This window comes from Dendroctonus ponderosae, unplaced genomic scaffold (assembly GCF_020466585.1).
Source record: "Dendroctonus ponderosae isolate FM_Combo_2020 unplaced genomic scaffold, Dpon_F_20191213v2 Dpon_F_20191213_1, whole genome shotgun sequence".
NCBI lineage: Eukaryota > Metazoa > Arthropoda > Insecta > Coleoptera > Curculionidae > Dendroctonus > Dendroctonus ponderosae.
Window position 1 is genome coordinate 18,713,001 of NW_026017110.1, and position 20,997 is coordinate 18,733,997.

General features: G+C 33.7%; 1 protein-coding gene and 4 long non-coding RNA genes across 5 annotated transcripts in view; 3 read left to right on the forward strand and 2 right to left on the reverse strand.

Annotated features, from left to right (window-relative positions):
* Positions 1-1,602, reverse strand: LOC109539401. The gene is made up of 3 exons (XR_007280231.1): positions 1,487-1,602; positions 133-184; positions 1-33 (listed from the first exon to the last, which is right to left on the reverse strand). It is a non-coding gene; the product is annotated as an uncharacterized LOC109539401 (long non-coding RNA).
* On the forward strand, positions 946-2,693 carry LOC125502480. The gene is made up of 3 exons (XR_007280232.1): positions 946-1,358; positions 2,175-2,406; positions 2,462-2,693. It is a non-coding gene; the product is annotated as an uncharacterized LOC125502480 (long non-coding RNA).
* Positions 2,694-6,778: 4,085 nt separating this feature from the next.
* LOC125505807 lies at positions 6,779-8,875 on the reverse strand. The gene is made up of 2 exons (XR_007282430.1): positions 8,187-8,875; positions 6,779-7,592 (listed from the first exon to the last, which is right to left on the reverse strand). It is a non-coding gene; the product is annotated as an uncharacterized LOC125505807 (long non-coding RNA).
* Positions 8,876-9,910: 1,035 nt separating this feature from the next.
* Positions 9,911-11,088, forward strand: LOC125505808. Its single transcript, XR_007282431.1, has 2 exons — positions 9,911-10,389; positions 10,471-11,088. It is a non-coding gene; the product is annotated as an uncharacterized LOC125505808 (long non-coding RNA).
* A 4,358-nt stretch (positions 11,089-15,446) lies between these two features.
* The window catches only part of LOC109541178 (LIM domain only protein 3), a 79,404-nt gene continuing 73,853 nt past the window's right edge, over positions 15,447-20,997 (forward strand). The window contains exon 1 of the mRNA XM_048667755.1: positions 15,447-15,748. The gene's annotated coding sequence lies outside the window, so the exon portion shown is untranslated. The remainder of the gene's footprint in view (positions 15,749-20,997) is intronic.

The window sequence follows — 20,997 nt, forward strand, 5'->3', positions numbered from 1 at the left end:
CTTGGTTTCAGTGGTTTCTTCAATATGGCTGGGCTGTAAATAAATAAAACCATTGGAATTGCAATTCGAAGGATCCATGTTTTTTTTATCAATATCAATCATAATAATTGAAGCTAACTAAAAGTTCCGTACCTGTTTAGCCACATCCTTACGTTTCTTCTCAGACATGATTTTAGTGTACCAGCTAGAAAATTTAAAAGTTTATATTAAAAGTACAAAAATTTGTTACATTTTGTTACATTTTAAATATATCATTAGATCAAACAATTTACTAAATACTTTATACTGTTTTGCTGTGTATATCAGAAGTAGAAGCAATTTTATTAGCAGTATTGACAAGGGATTTTCTTTCTAAATACTTTTCATTGTACTATAATTGTTTTCCTGAAATTATATTGCAATTGAAAATTAAAATGATTGAGAAACAAAGCCGATGACAAAAGACACCAGTTTTAGAAAAGTGGTTATATGATTTCTCGATAACGAAAACATGGGTGAAATTTCCTCGCAATGTTAGTTTCACTTCCAGAAGTATGGAATGGTCTTTGTTTTGCACATAAAAAGTGTAGATGTCCTTAGTCAATAGTTCTTAGTTAAAAGTTCAAATATCAGTGTTTCAAAAAAATGGCATTTTATGATGATTTAAATGACACATTTTTATTTGGTTTTCCATAATTTCGAATTTTTTAAGTTATCGCTTAAGGAAATCGTTTGCAATTATTATGACCAACAAATAATCTTTAACATTCAAATCATTTTTTCAATTGAAAATTCAAATTTAATATCAACCTGTTAAATATTAGACAAGTAAATCTAATTATCAATGTGAAGAGCAAGTGAAAACTGCGTCCAAATTGAGAGAAAAAAATTCATTATACATTTGTAAGTAACGAACAAAAAAACGCACGTAAAGAAGTACGGTATTAAGAGGAAATAGAGCTCGGCTATTATAGCTTTTATTTTATTGAAATTACAAGCTATGGAAAATATTTAGTTGTTCAATGGAAGGGTATTTTAGGATTAAGAACAGATTATTTTGTGATTTTTATACCTCTTCTTCAAATTGAATGGGCATTTTACTAATTTAATCTGGTCACAAAAATTGGATTTAATAAATTACTGTTCCTCCCATGTTATCATGTAGTTGAGAAAATGTCGACATATATTAATTTATATTTTTGCTTTGCTTTGCTTGTGACGTTTGCTTATACTTGCGGACATTTTTTATCTAAGATTCTTCAAAATCATATTTTTTGAGCCGGGTGTGTTCTCCCGTACAAAGGAATATAGTTGCAAGGCAGATAACTTTTGAAAGTTTCTTTTGAGTATATGATGTGTTAAACACCGTCAATTTTACCGTAAGTACGAAATATTTGACCCTTTCCTAATACTTTCCCTGAACCCAATTTTCGAATTCCCATAATAGAGGAAAATATTACGAAAAAACTTCAAAATACATAATGAAAAATATAAATTTGATCATTACCTTACAAGATTCTCAATCTGCAGTAGTTTCAAGTTTTACACTCCAGTAATTTATGTTACTTTTCGATCTGCTGGCTGGTAAAACTATATTCGTTTTAAGTATTTGCAGAGTTATTACAAAAAATATGAAATACTTCTGGAATTTTACTAAACATCGCTTTTTCATATTTTTACAATAAAATACAAGTCCATCTATTCGTATGTATTGCTATTTGCGATTGGAACATTTGAGTTCGGTTTTCTGCAATTAAAAAAAGTTCTTCTTTGGTGTTCTATGAAATATTATGGATTTGTTGAACAAATAAATTACTTATTCGCTTAGTTGCTATATCGCACATTTATAGCAAATGCTTAATTGTGTAGTATACCTATAAATAAATCAACTTTAAACGGATACTTTCGTTAATGAAATATAATACAACTTTATTTAAAAAAATTTTTAGTTTTAAATATTTTTGAGCAATTTTTTGTATTGTCCTTAAAAAGAGAACTTTTTTCTCATACTGTTTATTAATTCTTTTGATTACTTTAGATAGTGCTTCCAAATAACAAACGCTCATTAAGATACAGAACAATTTATTTCATTTTAGAAATAATGTATGTGAATACAATTGAGTTTTTCGGGCCATAAGTGGCCCATGTTCAAATCAACATTGCTCCCACTTTCATCTAGGATTTTGCCATTTCAGTATAGCAGAGAGCCTTAGAAAACTCTCGGCATTATGAGAACAAAACGATGTTGACCACTGGCGCAACTCAACTTTTCGCAACATGCTCTTTCTGATCGCTGATCGAGTCGCTGTCCGACACAGGAAATTATCATAATCTTTACTTATGTGCTTAGAGTCGGATGGAAAAACCTAAATACACAAGAATACCCTCCATTACGCAAACACTGCAAGTAATTGATGCTGTTATCAGGTTAGACGTTGTGGGTGTGTTTTATTGTCTGATTCTAAAGCTGTATTTATTACAGGACCAGTTGGAATTGGACATTTGCTGTGGTTCGAATAAAGGGATCATTTCCATGGGAAAACAAACAATTCTTAATCGCAACTTTAATAAAATACAAATAGAAAATACAGCAGAATAAATTTCTTGCTCAATTCTAACTGCTGATACATATATTTTCCCAAACATGTTTTAGTTTGTATGGCCAAAATTATACATCTTCAGACAATCCAGATCACTAATGCAACTTTTTACTATGGCCCGTTCAAGTTTCTTAGTTAGGAAAATTTCCTTTTGCTGTAGGGCGACTCAAGTAAAAAGTTTATTGAAAATAGCGCAACTTTAAGTGCAACTCAAAAAACTAGAAAAATAAGAAAAAGTAAATAGTTTTTGCTTAAAACACGCCTTTCGGGACTGGAATCGCGTGTAGAATTTTTCTTATTTTGTTTTATGTTAATTCGTCCTGTTAATTTATTATTTTAAACTAATCTTTTGACACAAAGAAGCATAGCAATAGAAACTAAAATAAAGAAAACATCAACGTTCGATAAGTGCGTCACACACTCAAATCGCTTTGAATTTCTTAGAACTTTTAAGAGACACAAGAAAATTGAACTCGCTACCTTCGTCGCCTCGTCCAGAAACAAATCACTGTTCATTCATAAGTTTAAGTTAGTTCTGCCACGTTCTGGTCAAGAAACCATACGCTTTTCCCTTTGGATATTTCTTTAATTAATGTTGATAAAAACTGCTTACTTTGGGTGAAAAATATTTGTGCACACTCTCTAATTATAAAGTATAAAATAAAATAAACGTATAGAATTACGTCATGATTCCAAATCTAAGTTGTCCAACATAAAATCCAAGTCCAATAATTTTTGAACCTACCATTCCGCTCCAAACGTTAAACCCAAATTTAATTTGTGGTCTCTTTTGCTCAACGTGGTGCGGATTTGTTTGATTTCAAAGATGTTCATTGTGTCGATTAAACATACCACAATTTGTAAATCGAGTTTCATCGGTCCTCAATATTTTATAAGGGAATTGGATGTCTTGTTGGCATTTGTTTCGCAACCATGCACAAAAACTCACACGGAGCTCCTCATCCCCTGGATGTAAAGTTCGGAATATTGATAATTTATACGGATGGAATATGTGTTTTTTTTTTAACTCTCATCACGGTGCTTTGGGAAGTACAGGATTCTGCTGCGATCTCTCTGGTTGAAATCTGTGGATTCTGGCTTGGACAATTGCCAAGACATTAACCTCGAGAGCTTCATTTCTTGGCGGCGTAAAACTTCCATAAGTGCGCAAATTAATAGTCGTATAATTATTTGAATGTTTTTAAGGACGGTTCACGACGATCAACATACCTCTCAAAATAGTAATCAGAGGCATGTCGCGCTTTTCTTGATTGGAATAATTTATTTTTACAATAAAACTTACTTAGATTTGAATTAATCAATTAGTTGAATTTAAACTTGAATGTCAAAAATTGAAAGATGTTGTTATTATTTGTTGCTATGGAAAAATGCTACGTGTTATATAATTTTTCATGACTAACTTAGATCAACTAAATTGAAAAAGTATAAATTGCTCGCAAACACTTTATTTTCAAAAAAATCCTAACGATGTGATATATCACAGAAATCATAATAAAATAATCTATTCGGTACAGCAATATAAAGTACGGTTGCCATTTAAAAAATACAAATTTGTATCATATGTCAAAAATGACAGTTAATTTGGAGAAATGTTTTATGCCATTTTGTTTGGAATCCCAAATATCTCTTGACAGCAGTCAAATTTTCGAAAGATAAAATTGGTTTCGAGTAGAGCCTTCAAAACTACAGTTCTTTGTTCATTTAACCTTTTTCGTAACTGCTATAGTACTGGTCATCGAAAAAACTCACCCTGTAAATTCACTTTTTTATTCTGCTGTTTTTTTGACTTTGCTTTTTTAAGCAAATTCTATATAGGGTAACCCACCGGAAACCGCCGCGATCGATATCTGGCAAATTATATTTAGGAGAAACGTGAAAAATAGACCGTGTGCGGCGTCATTGAGGGCAAGCGGTCTAAAATATTTTCAAGTTGGCCACACTTCCGGTTATACCGGAAGAAGGTATCAACTTGCTTGTTTTAAATAAGTACATATTATATTTTTGAATTCTGCTCCAAATTCTAAATATATTTCATGTACATAATCTATACATAGGTGTGTGTAATATAATATAATATCTCGGAAGCAGAGGCTTGTTGGGACATCGACTAAGAATATCTTTTTTGTACAAAATTAATAGGCGATTAGACCCAACCAACTTAAAAGTCAGAATACCGGATGACCAAAAAGTTGAAACAATTTTTCTGCCCAGATATCGCCGTAAGTGGTTTTTTCTACAAGTTGATCAAAATCTGATGATATACTTGGATTTATTATGATCAAAAACCCCTGTATACCAAATTTTATTAAAAGATGCAGCTCCGTTCAAAGTAGAATAACGAAAAACTGAAATTAAATTACAACTTTGACGCCCTGTTTGTCGGCAACCGTCAACTTTCGGACTAAGGTAAGTTGTGTTAAATCATCATATTTTCACACCAGCAATCGACCATTTTGTTTTGTGCTATTACTTTTTGGACACCCTGTATATAAAATGGGAGTTTCCAACTGAAAAAAATAATTCTCGGTGATTTCCTCAACTGTATTTTGAAACAAATTTTTTAAGCACTTTGTATTAAAAGTTTTCCAAATGTCGAAATTCCATTAAAGTAAGTCCTTTTCAACAATAAATACTTACATTAAGTAGCGCATATTTTTTCATAGGAAAAATTAACAATTATTCGAGTGGCTGCAACAGTAATTTTTTCCATAAAAATTCAAATATATCAAAAACGGTTATACTTAGGTATAGGATGTTATCCATGAAATCTATTTAGATTTTAAAGTAGAATTTTCAAAATGTAATAAAATATAGGAAGTTCGATTTAAAATAAGCAAGTTGATACCTAATTCTGGTATAACCGGAAGCGCCGCCATCTTGAAAGTATTCTAGATCTCTTGCCCCCAATGACTTCAGCACACTGACCAATTTTCAAACTTCTCCTTTCTTCTAAAGTTTCTTATATATTTTCTATATCATCTAAGTTTGCCAGATCAATCGCGGCAGTTCCCGGGGGACACCCTGTATAGTAACAATTGCCGTACCAATGGACGAACACAGCAGCACAAGCATGCATTCTGTTTACCTAGCATTTTGTGTCAATGGATGAATTGTCTATTCTCAGTCTCAGCCTTCAGCAATGCTAAATGCTGTACTTAGCCTACAGAATATTGTCTAAAAGAAACATTTTCTACTGAAGTAATTTTTTCTACTTGGTTTGCTTACTATTTTCTTTTTACTAATTTGTATTCCACCGTTCACATCTGCAATCAACTGTTGTGATTGTATACACATTATAAAACAAAAGTCCAACATTCTTGATTTAAGGTCCAGATTTTCTTACGTTTTGATTGGGGGTGTAAAATTTTAGCCGCCGCCACATTAGACAAACATGAGGCCAAACTCTATTATTAATAGAGAGTTTTCAGGCCCCTTAAAATTACGTTGACCTTAAACGCTAAACGTTATTGTGATCATGCGCAGTGTTTAAAAAATACGGTGTTCAGGCAAATAACGTTAAGTGCGTTTCTTTGTTTTTGATACCGCGTTTGTTGTACGCTTAATAAAATAAACCTCACTTTATTGTTTTCTTATCCCGTTTTGTTTGGAAAAGTTTCAAAGCTAGTTTAAGTTTGTATTGTAATTGAACAAAAAGTGGCTAAGATGGAAGAAAACATTGAAGCTGCCTTTCTGCACCGAAATGATCAGGGAGATGTGGATGACGATAATTAAGCAATAATGGCCTAAGCTAGTCAATGAAAAAGTCTTATTTAAATTTACAAAGATTTCTTATTCTATTGTAGCCGCCTATTTTATTAATAATATTAGAAATAAGTCAAATATGTCAACACCGTCGTTCTGCTTTTTAACGTGAAGCTTATTAACGTTAGCGCTACTCGTACGTAAATAAAGGAACACGTTATCCCCTAATAACGTAAACGGTTATTTCTTTACTAATGCGCATGCTCAGAATAACGGATAACGAAAAACATACACTACAAAAGTCTGAATTTCTACTACTTGAGCCCCCCTGACTCGAAAGGTGGATCCGCTCCTGAATGTGTTGCAATTAAGGGCCCCAAAAACTCCCTTATTAATAACGGACTTATAATTCTTTGCAAGTATTAAGTCAATCCACTTATTCCCGCAAAGGAATATGGAAAAAATAATAATTCGTATTTACTGTAAACTCGTCAGCGGTATTTATTTACTAGTTTACTAGCGGTTTCCTGCTTCATAGAATATGCACAAAAAACACAAGTACATTTTTTAGTTAACTTATTATACAATTTTAAAGTAAAAGTTGACAAATGATAGAACAGATATTTGGATCAATTACCCCCCGATTAAGTTCTGTTTTATTTATGTCCCACTTGTTCAAAGATTTACGTCCTAATTTTATATACTTTTTCACTTAAAGTTAATCGTGAGTGAATCTATGAGGACATTTTTAATGCGGTTCCATATCGCACAACACGATATTGGCTTTAAACAAGTCGTCTTTGCATTTTTGCTACAAATTGAACCATTTAAAAACTAATTATTTTCCCCTTTATTACTACTTACAAAACTATAATAAAATAATTAATTAAAATACTAAAAATTTAACAATAAAAGTTGGTCCTCACGCGTACTGGCATCCTTTTCTCCCGAACACTTTGCTTCGATCCCGCTCATTGCGCAGTTGGCACCCATGAATATTGCGTGTCATTTTCACTCCTAAAAGTTGACGGGGTTGTACACGCTTGCGGTTTTTTACCACTTCACCGTTCCATTACTGTCAAGCAACGAAATTAAATCTGTTTAATCCCGGTTATTCATCCAAAGGTAAGTTCCCATTTCATGTACTTACATGGTCGCCCTTCCAGCCCTAGGGCTCCCATAGGGCAACTCCCCATGAGCTCTAACCGGTATAAACATAAACACTCGGGTCTAGTGGTAGCCCCAACATTTACATGCTGACAGTTCTCGCCCCCGGCGAATGGCGCGAAGCTTCAAAAATTTACATTTAGTGCCGTGAAGTATTTTTGTAAAACAAATTGAACGCGCATATTTAAATGAATTGCATCCATTACCCGCTAAACAACTTTGTGTTTCAGAAACGTATATTTAAATCCCGAAACGTTTCAGTTATCTGCACTATATGTTTCAGAAATGTTTATGTAACTGAAAATGTCCGCCCTCAGAAACGTTTGGCTCAAATGTATCAAGGAAATGTTACTGAAACGTTGCGCTAAACGTTATTTAAACGTTGAAAATAAATATTCTGCGACCTTATACATGGTGTATCTTTGAATAGTGCAAATATTTTAATTGATAGTATCTACATTTTGGCCCTAGAATCAGAACTATAGGATTGTCCTGCTTCGAGGACAAAAATGTACCACCATTTAAAATATTTGTACTCATCAAAGAATCACTTTATAGTTTCGTGATTCCATAACGTTTTCATAAAAATATTTACAAAACATTTTAAGCTGACTTGTTTCAAAATGTTTGAGATTTGCGATTCTAACAGGTTCGAAAAGTTGATAAATAAAACTCAAGAACAAACACAAACACAAAAATAAAAGTAAATTCTTAAACCTCAGTAGTCTCTAAGCAAAGGCCTCCATCCAGTCTTCTTTGAGTTGGGTAGATAATGTTGGTAGGTGATGAGTTGGGCAACATGAGCCTAAAAGTGAAACAAAGATAAAACAGTGCTATATACAGTGTACAGTTCAAGATGATGTATGGAGCAGGTATTAAAAATATTCAATATAGGTCTAAACAACTGTTAGGATGATATAGTTAGATTACGTTCTTGTTCATCAAACGCCAAAGATGCCTGTTAGAAATCTTTCTTTTCTTTGTCCGGCTCATTTTATTGCCCTGAAATGATATTGATGAGCCTGGGAATACTAGTACATTTATGAACGGAACAACTGGAAATTAGAACAACATAACATCGTCCACATGGTCTAAGTTAGAGCTAATTTAGTTAAATACACCATAATTTAGTTGTATGCTTACCTATTCTAAAGTTTCTACAATAAAAAAGTATAGGTACTTTTTCCAATACCAATGCTAAACTAATTTTGCTGAACCAGTAATCTAATTATGAAAAATTAAATAATATAACCTCCCAAATCATGCGTTGTTTGGATAGACAGAGTGGTTATGTTTTATAAGGTAGAACCATGAATCGTGTATGCGCTAAAGACGTCTCTGAAACATTTTTGAAACGTTTCCATGATATGTTACATTTGTGCAATACAGGGTGATTCAAAATTGGTGTCATTCCTTTTAAGGGGTGATAGAGGCTCCCTTGGGGAGTACGAGAAAAATATTGAAAATTTTTTCTTCGGAAATTTCTAGAAGATATTAACAGTCGAAGATCGAATTTTAACTTTGCTATTAAGCATTATTTTTAAATGGTTCCATGTTTAATTGGTAGCATATGGGAATACTTAAGCATTCAAAAATAAAAATTACGATCTTTGCTTCAAATTACGAAAATTTTTGATATCAAAAAAGTTCTCTTCTACAAGTTTTTGATGAAAAGGCACGGCGGCAATGATGCTTTTTGTCATTAACATATAGTTACAGGTGGATAGCCCTTGTCAATCATAACAATAATTTGTCAAACTCTGACTACCTTGAGTTTCCTTTCACGAATTTGCGGATATGCGATTAGTTCGGGGGAAATGCTACAGTAACATAGCAGAAGCTAAAAGAACTCACGCCAACTAAGGGCGAGGAGAGTGGTTCCAGGAAGATAGTGGACGATAGATGTTCGGATTACAGGCACAGAGGAACACGTATTGGACATAACCGAATTAGGACCTTCCAGGGGCACTCAGAGCACAATAACTTACACTTTCCCAAGCACCAAATAAATACCGGCTACGTTCCTACCACGTTTATACGATACACAATACAAGGAGATACAAATAGAGCAGGAGTTAATTAACTGAATACGAGAAGCTGCTTGATAAGAGTGGATAATAAGGAAATTAAGAGTGGATAATAAGGTTCATTTCACAGACTAGTCACTTTATTTATAAACACCAATATTCGAGGTTATGAGAACAGGTTGACATGTCGTCAACAAATCTTGTTGAATTTACCGTTTATCCTTATCTTATTGTCAGTCTGTATAATTCCATGGTTACCGGAGTTTTAAATAATTACGAAGCCACAAGTATTTGCGCAATGTTAATTAGGCAGATTACCTTGAAAAACATTGCTGCCGTATTTCTGATATAGTTTTTTGCAAATTTCTCAGTTTTTAATAACAATTAATTTATTTTACTATTTTTTCTGTACTCCTATAACAGCGCCAGACAACACTTCCATAGGAATGGCGCCAATTTTGAATCACCTTGTATAACTACAAGTTTGATACGTTTCTGTAAGGTTTCATGTTTAGCGGGTATGTTGACAACTCTGGCGCTGGGTTTCTTCATCATCATGGTTTCTGTCCGAAAAGTGGCAGTTTGTAATTAATTCGAATAAAAAAGACGTTATTCAGTTTGCATAGATTTAGATCGCATTTAATTAACTAATTGTGTTCAGAACGCCATTGTAAAAATAAGCTTTTAAGTGCCTACATAGATATTGCACATGAAGTGCATGAACATATTTTTTACTTGTACTTTTTGGAAGTACATTTTAGTCTGTACTTGTGTGAAATGAAGTCAAATGATAAGTAGTGCCAAGGTAAGCTATTATGGAGGAGGTATTTGTAAAGAACAGGCTCTTTCAACATGGTCAAGTCTAAGAAGCCACGCAAAGAAATTTCATCCAGGTAAATTTTTGTTCAAATCAAATTTTCTGGTTTTTATGTATGCTGTGCTTAGGCGACAAATCAAATAACTTGTTATTTTAGGAAACGTGGATGAGTTAGCTCCGAAAAAGACTTATAATATCTCTGTTATCTGCGATAAATGCAATAAATCGTTCTCAGATCATTCCAGTTTGAGACAGAGTATGTGAGAAAATTTCACCCAGATAATTATTAAGTTTAGATAGCTGTCAATGTATGAATGGAATGTATATGTACATGAGTAATTCGAAATAATAATTTTAATTAGTTTATACTCGTATTGAAGTGTAAGAAGTTACTTAAATTAGATGAAATGGAAGTTTTGTCGAAATATAAATGTTTTTCTTACAAATGCCCAGAATGTCCAAAGCAATTTTCCGGAGTGGCTAATTTTAATGCCCATAAAAGGATACTTCAGACGGCGATAGTTTATCCCTGTAGTCCCAACCAATTAAAGTGTCCTTTGTGCAAATATACGAAGATAAGTTTTAGTAAGTAAGAAAAGCATGAAATAGCTCCACTCGAAGCATCACTGAATGCCATTAAAGTGGTTGGCAGTAGATTTGTATACGCCAGACAATAAAAAGGTAGATAAGCAAAGACGAATCTTTTCAGCAAAAAAAAATCGTAAATGGAGATCTCGGTTGAAGAAACCTATTAGTATGACTCAAATGCAAATTACAAGTAATATAGAAGAATTCAAACAAATACTGAAGTATGAAAATTTATTAAAATTTACTTCTTCTTCAAGTAGCACTGAATGTAAATTTTGAACCGCGAGCGCTATTCACCGGGGCCATTTTTTGAGCGTCATCCGCCGGGGCCAGAACTGTCAGGCTTGGCCCACGTAACTGTTGGGGCTGATACTCGAGGCGAGTTTATAAACCGGATGAAACCACAATAATCTTCGATTTTCTTAGATAATACGACATGACTTCCACGAACATCTATCAAGGGATGCACGGCACGAAGAACTCCAGTAAAGTGATCAAACCTCCCGGTGGGGCACACACGGACATTTTTGGAGCTCCCAGTCTTCCAGTGAAGCGTGACTCTGGCCGAAATGCTTCATCCATCACCGAAGGAACCAACGCAGGGGTTGAGGGCCCCGTTGGCCCAATGCCCCATCATGAGACCAAATCCGAACCACCCGCAGCTGCAGGTTCTTGCGCCCCTTCTACTCGCCAGGTCCCACCTGGTGGCTTCTCTTCAGGGCCCTTTTGGTGATTGTGCCAGCGGTTGCTTTTGCCTGCCAATTTAATTTTAACCTTATTTATTACTTACTCACTGACCGACTTAGGATGTGATATTTAAACTACGAATGTATGTTTTTTTTTAATTTCGCAGTTCTAGCACGCCTAAGTGAGCTTTTATACCTATATTTAATAAAAACTCCGCTTTTCTGCAGTGACCTGGCATTTTATTTAAAATGCTCACCGCCCAATATTTACTTTAAATTGTGAATTCCAATGGACTCGAAGCTGGGCAATTCAAGTTACTGGTCCTTAACTGAATAGACTTAAAGTCTGTGCCGACTGCTAATCAGCTGCCCAAACAGTCTGTATGACTCCCAGGAACTTCCTGACTTCCGATTTAGGCCAATAATAAATGATTCATCCGCGTTTTATCACCTATGGCTCCGATCAAGGGGATTAGACAGACTAAAGCCCGTGTCCCATGCATCCGTTTGTACGATGGTACGATGATACGAAAGTGTTTCTATTGGTTGGGGATCTGTCAGTTCCGTGCTCATCGCTGGATGATCTACAACTTATTATGGAGGGAAAAGTAGAAGATGGAGAAGACTGGTTAGGAAAAAACAAGCCTTGATACCAAAAGCGTCAGGATAGTCCCGACGCGTCATGCGGCACAGAATCGAGAATATTTTTTTCATGGTGGCTAACTTTTGGTGCAAGACGACAGAGAAGTAATAAAATTGATACAATTAAAAAGCACAATTTTTGCAATTTTGAATTGGATTTAATTAAAACTCGACAGCGCGATGCAATAAATCGTACGAAAAAGCCAGGAAATTGTTTCTTTTTTGAGTTAAAGATAAATATAAGCAAATTTTATTTTAAGACCAATCAGTGTCGTATCAATTTAAATTAAAATTTTGTTTTAATTAGTTCAAGAAAAGCTGATATTTCCGCATGGGGATAACGCCAATTGAGAATCATCTTCAATATGTCCCGTGAGCATGCGTTAAAAAAGCATTAACACATTATTTATATGAAATGAAGTGTTCATTGATGGTTAAAAAAATTATGTGTTTAAATATCTCGAGAATGATACCAGGGACTTCAATGAAACTCGCTGTGAATTTGAAATCATGTAAGAAAAGCACCCGAGTTTATCCGCTACGGGCAAGTGAAGGATTCTTGAGTGACTTGGTACAAAAACAACTAGAGCTTTTTATTTAGTAGCTGGAATCAATTTATTTGTTTTGAGTTGATGCACTAAGCTTTTTTGAACATTTTTCGGTTCTCTGTAAAATCTTGTATCATTGATAGTTGTTGCGCTATTATTTTTTCTATTTTTAACAGTTTCAGACATTAACTGCAAACGTGGTAGTGAGCGATTATTTTCGTTCTCTTATAATCAATTAATTTTAAAGCGTTTTATAATTTTTGACTGACCGACTTAGGCCCGGATGTCTTTTGGAAGCGTTTTCGTCCGAATAGCCTTCCTCAGAGATCTCACGATAAGGAAACGAGTTTTTAACAAAATATGGTCCTGACGTAGGAACAAATCCAACAGCAAGTTTTATTGCAATCCATCTGAGCGCTTTTTCGATAACAAAAAAAAAATGGTTTTGTTATAGGCATGGTCGGTATTTAACGTAACCGCTAAAATAACAGTGTTCCAAACGTGTAACCTGAAACCGTAGTTACAGCTAGCCGATTTAATCGATTGTTTTTGAAACCGACTCATAAAACCGAAACAGTTGTTCGCGCTTCGCAGCAGCTGCGGCACTTTCAGTAACCATTTGTCAACGGAAAAGATGTTGTATGTAGTTGTGCGTTGCCTTAATTATCACTTTTCTTTTATAATAATTACTGTTCAGTTCTCCAGAAACCATAGTTATTTGAACAGTAATAGACGTTGTAAGGTCGACTTATTTTTTTTTAATTATTTTTTGGTGGTACCAAAATTATCTCGAGTAATACTTCACCCAGGTTACCCAAACACGCATTTCTGCTTGTTATTGTGTATTATTTAATGTTATTGTGAAACGAATTGCGAGAGACTATTTTCTAAAGCGGGTGCTATCATAAACGAGCGAAGAATAATAATAAAAAAGACTCAGTAATAATAATAAAAAATTTAATTCTTAAATGTTAATTCATTTCTAAACGAAAATGAGATTATTAAACATTTTCGCATATAAACCGTATATTTTATTTAGTCACTCTAGTTTATTATCAGTTTTTTTGCTCTTTAAGCAGTTGCTTCTGATTCATGTTTTGTTTTTAATTTTAGAATATTTTATTTTAAGTTTACCAATGTTAAGTATTAAGTTTTTAATAAAGAAAATCATTACATGTCAACACTATTTCTGTAACATGTTCCTTTTGGAACCGCATGTTGTAACTTATTACCAAGGCAAACTGGAACGAGGTAACTTGTGCCAGAAAAATAACCGTTCTTAATAGCTTCTTATGGAACGGTCTAAACCTATCAGAATGGGTTACGACGCCGTTATATCTGGCATAGATAAAGACAAGTAGTCATTTCTCTCTAGCACGCAGACAGCCGGTTGTGTGAATATAATAGTGTGTAGTATGTGGACCGTTCGCGTGAATATAGCTGTGTGTAGTCTGTGGGCCGGTGTTCTTTGGATTTTGTCCGAACCGCTTTCGTCAGAAATCGTGCGAAAAGGAGCGAATGATTCGATTTCATTGCAACGCACTGAAGCTCGTCCACTAGATGCAAAACCATTCGTACGAATTCCCACGAACCATTCTAAGTAAAATGGAACCTTAGGCCGGTCGTCTTTTGGAAGGATTTCGTCAGATTTCTCATATGTGGGTATCGTCCACTGGAAGGTTTCTTATCGTTAACATTATTTACAAAGCAATAGAATTTAAAAAAATTTCAATATTTTCAACATTTTTTGGTTTCTATCAATAATATGAAGTTATCACTTCTGTCGAGTGTCTCGGGACGCACACGTTTTTTTGCGGAAAACCTATGAATGCCAGAAAAATTTACAAGGAGGACAAAGGATTGCTACCACAACTCAAAAAAAATCAGTTGATTCCAGCTGCCAAATGAAAGGTTGAGGTAGTTTTTGTGCCAGGAGCTGCATTCGCTTGCTTCATCAAGGCATGAGTCTTCAGGAACAAATTTATAGCGCGTTTCATTAAAACAAAAACAAAATTGTAGAAGGTGACTGTGAACTTAGACCATCAATAAAAGAGCAGCCAGGCATTTTCTTAGTAAAGTTTGTTCAGATCGTCTTATTTTGATCGAAATAAAATCGCAGAAACCTTTTGATCGTATGCTTACGGGACAACCTGTAGGCCAAAGCGTTGGATGGAGCAAAAAATTAGAAATTAACCATTAAAGTACCTAATAAATTTTTCATTAAATGCACTTGAATAATTTAACTTGTGGAATCCAAATGAACTTTTCCGATTCCCTGAAGAGTTGGGTCTGAAATAATTCACTGAATTGGCATCAAACTACGAGCTTATTGTGTAGGCCCACATCTGTTATACCCATGAATTAACCTCGATAATCCAAAAATCCATTTACAATGGACAGGAACTATCCATTTGACATGGAAAAACCTCTCAAGCTATATCAGTAGTCAAACTGTCAGAAGTCAGAGTACAAAGCTATTCCAATTAGACGAATCGGGATGGTGAGCACGCGGTGTCAATCAAAACCGTTTCTCTCGCTTATTACCCATTTGACATGGAGAGGCGCTCCTGTACCCCCTTCGAATGGCCATCCCACATTTCGCCCCCTCCAGGAGGGCTTTTGGCATTCTGCGCGTTTTGTCAAAAGCTCTAAAAGCCTTCGAGAAGGGCTGAAAGCTCACTGCTTCGCGATTCGAAAGCACTACGAGCTAGTTGTTTGGCGGCAGAGCACGCATTTGTACCGAATTCTTCGTGTTTCAGGTTCGCCAGCGGAAAACAGTGACGTATTTTTGTTGGGATAGGTTATTTCCTCGAGGTTAATAACTGATTAACAGCTTCACGGACTCATTGTTGGTTCATCTAATCAGTGTATGTTTGGATTTGTTGTGCGATTTCATCAATTTTATTTTTCGCGCCTTTATTTTGGACTTCTGCTCTAATCGGCTTTCACTAAAAGCCTGAAAATTAAAGCGGTAAGTTTTCCTACCATCTAAGCAATCAAATTTTATAGTCTTTTCCTTGATAAAGTCTTTAAAATGCATTTTGGTAATCATTGGCGCTTCTGGATTCCTGATAGAAAATAACTTTAGTGGGAAAACCAAATTTGTCAATTTATACCAAAAGCTGTTGTAGGCTTTGATTGGAGCTACCGAACCAAAACCATAAATGTTCTTCATTCCTCAAACTGAATTTTGTTTTATTGCCGAATTAACTAGTGAACTTGTATAATGCATAAAACAGGAAAATTATAGCCGCAGTTTAATATAACTAAAAAATAGGTATATGTACGAGTATACCTACTCTCCACATTATCTATTATTATATCAGATGCATGATTTATTGATACCCAGACCTTATATATCCATAAATGCATTGCAACTGTTTAATGAAACAACTGAAAAAATAAGTCATAATTTTATGATCTAAGTTGCTGTTCCTTGTATTGGTCATTTTATAGAACACCGGCAATATTCCCAACTCCTCAAGAATCTTGTGACTGTAAAAAGTTACGACTTTTGATAATTTTCTGCATCATAATTGTTTTTATTGAATATACATTTCCCACTGTATCATCAGACTCACTCGTGTTTTTGCGATCTTTATCATTGCTTTTTTCTCTTCAACCTGCTCCATGACGAAGCCTGCCACTGACGGGGAATTTTTCCTGTTTTTTTGGGGGAAAACTGCAAAAGTCCTTTGTCTTCAACCTCATAAGCAATTTAATTATTTTTTTTGCAGTTTGTAGCCGGACGTTATCTTCAATTTTTTTCTAATCATTAACAGTTTCATGACATTATATACATATTAGGTTACATTGGCAATGATCACTCACCTCTATTTATTTTTTCAATGAATTTTACGTATATGCTGGCCCATTTTAGCATCGAAACGAACCATACTTCGGTCCTATTTTATTTGGATACAAGCCGGCGAATTGGCCAAAAGGTTTACTATAAGCGAATAAATTTATCTTACGCTATATAAATCTGGTTTACTTTAGGCGGAAATTAATTTTTAACGAATTAATTAAATCCAATAAACTTGTATTAATTTTATGGGTAAAAACCACGTAACTTCATTTGAAGCGGATTCATTCCCCATAGACGGCAATCTACTATAAGCGAACTCCAATTAAAAATAAAAATTAAAGGATTTAAAAAAATTAAAGAGCTGTTTGAAATCTTTGACGATTTTGGATTTAATGCGGATTATTCCTTTATCTAATCTAGTGTTCACCGAAACATGCTTTCATTTGCTTAATACACTACGCCCGAATTGAATAATGAATAAAAAACAATTCTATTTTCCACCTAAAAGCAGCAATTCTACTTTTTAGCGCACTTTGTTTTATGCTATTTTCAAGGCGGTAATTTTTTTTTTCTTGAATATGCATTAATTTCAGACTTTTTCAAAAAATTCAGAGTGTAAATCAGGCCTTTTTGGGGGCCAAACCAATCTACCTCTACCACCAAATTATTGTCGACCAAATTGCACATGCAAAAAGAGCAAATATGGTAGCGATCCATCCAGCATAAAGCACATGTTTCGCCTGATGGCTAGTGGTATCTAAAAGTGCTTTTAAATTTAGGGGACGTGAGTTCAAATAAAAAATTCCATTCAGGGTAGAAGGGAGCAACTGTATGCATGTGCACAGATTTTTTATTCAAAATGTTTTGTCTTGCAAGCAACAAAACGATTGGGAAATCCACATGGGTTTAACTAGAGAACTGACATTATATTAATACCTTTTTTAATATCGTGAAACAAGAGCAAACAAACACGCAAAGAAGTTTCTATGCTTTAGTCAATTTTTCATTGATCTTTCAAAACACAAATTATTTAAACTTAACATGTTTCAAAATTGTACTTTTTGTACAAATGCTATCGCATTTTTAATTTAATTTATTCATAGTTTATTAAGCAAAGAAAGTGCGCTCATCTACTGAAGATGTAACAGTAAGAAACATATAGGTAGAGAACACACATTTTTTTATTCAAAATAAGGTAAAAAGTGCGTATAAAAGTAACACCGCAACATTTTGTTTTTGTTTATAAAACGTTTTGAGCGGAGTTTCATTTGAATCCTGATAACTTGATTTGTGTTTAATTTTGTTCTGGCAATTCTTGTAATAATTTTGTTAAAACTATTAAGTTTCCTGTAAGACGTGTTTTCCTATTAATCAATAATAGTTAATTTATTATTCAAGCAACTCGAACACGATAACAGAGATGACAATAATGCAATTGGAAAAAAAATCCTAATTGAATTGATAATTCGAAGATGTAGTACTCTACAAAACATATTGGTCTGGTAAAACTGACCATCAGCTAGAAAAATTAACACACTTTAGATTGTCGCAACCGTTTACCCATACTTATCTAAAAATTAAAATGTGCCATAAACATCTCACAAGCTCTAGTAGCTGTAAAGGAAAAATTGGAAAAACTAAGAAAACCATTTATGAACCTACAATAATCTGGTTAAGTACGGGGCATCTTAAAATTGTCCGATAAAATTTTTGAAACTGTTTCTCTGAAACCCACTTTGCTATTTTATATTAAACGCCCTGTAAATTCCGCTATTCATTGCGCGCATCCGAAGTGCCAATAAATAATAAAGCTATTATCGCACCCACATTAATGCTGCTTAATTAACTACATTTTCCATTAAAATATTGCTTCTTTCCCTGTTAACGGCAAGGAATAGTAGGTAGAGTTTGCGGACTAGCATATGTTTTTGCGTATCAAATGAAATTGCTGAATTGCATTATGATGATGTGTTAAGTTGCATTAGTGATTAAATGCAATGCAAATTCCAACGGAAAATATAGTGCAATATTGCATTATGTGCAGTAGGACGATAATAAGCATTACTCGCATTTAAAAACGTTTATCTAAGCATGTATTTAGTGTAGATTGGTTACTTTTCAGCATATGAGATTCATGCTAGATAAAATAATCCAACGGAAATGCATTAAAAATGAAATGTGACTTTTTCTATATGACCATGTGTGATTGCCATATGTTTAAAGCAGCATGTGCTCTAATTTATTTTTGCAAAAAAATCAGTTAAGAAAATTAAAACCATTTTAGAAGAAGCACAAATGTTATATGAAATAATATGTAAGTAATACAATTTCTTGTTCATTCATCAATTTATTTTCCTATAATATGCACATGATAAGCAAGTATTTGTCTCACCTCAACAAGCTTGATAATTCGATCGAGTTATATCGATTATCATAATCATCATCTTTTATTTATTCTATTAAGTTTAATCTCTAAGTTACTCTTTGCTCATAGACAATTGTCATAATTTTTTTCTACATTTCCGGTCTTCTTCATTGATCATTGTCATTTTATTGCAATTTCTGCTGATTTCTATGATCCCTTTTTTCAATGAATCAAAAACAAAACAATCATTGGTTTGATACAATTTATCAATTTGAAGGCTTTCTATATGGGATTTTGTGTATTAGGCGTAAGTGCACTGAAAAAAATCAAAGGTTTTTACCTCTTTTCCTGAAATTATAAACTCATGTTTGCAACTATGAATAGCAACACGATTGCTAGTCGAATTTGTTATTTTCTCTCCTAAATGAAGTACGTGTGGCAATTTCAAATATCAAACTGAGTTATTTACTATCAGGTTTTCAATGTTTCCAGTCAGGTTATTTTCGAATCAATTTCAATTTGCTCCAGATAAAATTTTAATAACATTTTCAAATTACTAAACATTTATATTTCACTTCTATGATTTGTTTATATTCATTAAGGGCGATTCCAACTGAAAGATATTTTATTAATTTCCCAGTTCAGTTTTTAGGTCAATATGGAATTTTTTTACTTAAAATATATCGCGTTGTTCATGTAGAAGGTCGACACAATCTTGCCTTATATTTATTGTTTACTTACTGCGGTGCAATTTATCATTTTGTTAACTTTTATCTATTAGTAAATAGTATTTATTATGAACACTAAAAGTGCCATATCTTGTTCATAGAAACTTACTAAAGGCTTACTAAAAGACAATTGACAATTAATTAATCGATAATGGTTGGACGATTATTTATGTCGGCCAAACCGTTTTTATTTTCAGTTACGATTAATTGCGTTATTTTTATTAATCTCAATTTCGTCAAAGGTTTCAACTGCACTGAATAAATCGTTTTTCTTTTGCATGTTTCATCAAAAAACTCATCGTATTTTTTCTCCAAGAATTTGAGATATTAATTATTATTTAATTCGTGAAGTCCGAATTACTGATAAATTGTTAACGAACTATGTACTGCAACGGATTTCATTAAAAAAATGACTTTAAGGTCATTAATTGTTAGAACGTTTTTGTTGATTCATTCATTCGAGCTTTACAAAGTCAATTGATCGATAACTACTTTTCATTGCTTCACAATAAACGCTCTTATCTGTAATCGTCGTAATTGCAGAAAGTTTCTTAACGTTTATAAGTATTGTCGGTAAATATTTCTGCTCAAATCCATTAAGAAAGCATTTTTCTTCAGAACCATTTTAATCGGACATTCTAATTAGATGTATGTGTTTATTTACTCAAAAAACGACGATCAAAAGCTTGTTGATCTTGAACTGCTTCCTACTTCTCTGAGGCAGAAGCGTTCATCCAATGATTGAACCAATTCTTTGATGTTGCCAATGAATTTATTGATTAATTGACTGCTCAATAGTTTCGTTTGATTGATGATGATTTTGAACCGTTCTACCAACCGTATTTCTCTCGCAAATCTTCGCTTCTGCTCGTTGTTGGAATGCCAATTAAACCACATATAAAGTCAAGCAAGCAACAAATATCATCCTTTGAGAACACAAAACAATAATCAAACTTAAATGCTTTACTAATCGCTTTAACTACACTTTTGAACAAAATTAATGAACTAATTTGCTTTTATCGAACCATCTACTTCATTCTAAAGCGATAAATCGATTTGGCAGTTTTCATCGAATCATTCTTGACTGCTGAAGAAATACAGAAGGGCCAAGTCATCCGTTAAATTAAAGGCAATCACAGCAAGCTGGCAAAGTTCAAATAAATATTGAATTGTTTGGAAAATGTTGGGGAAAAGTCTTATTATTTGCCATACAAGGGGGGAGCTACGGGAGATAGATTATTCATTAAATATTTAATGGTTAGTTTAGGTATGCAGGTTTATAGATTTATAATGAAACTCAATGGAAAAGGAAATTACAC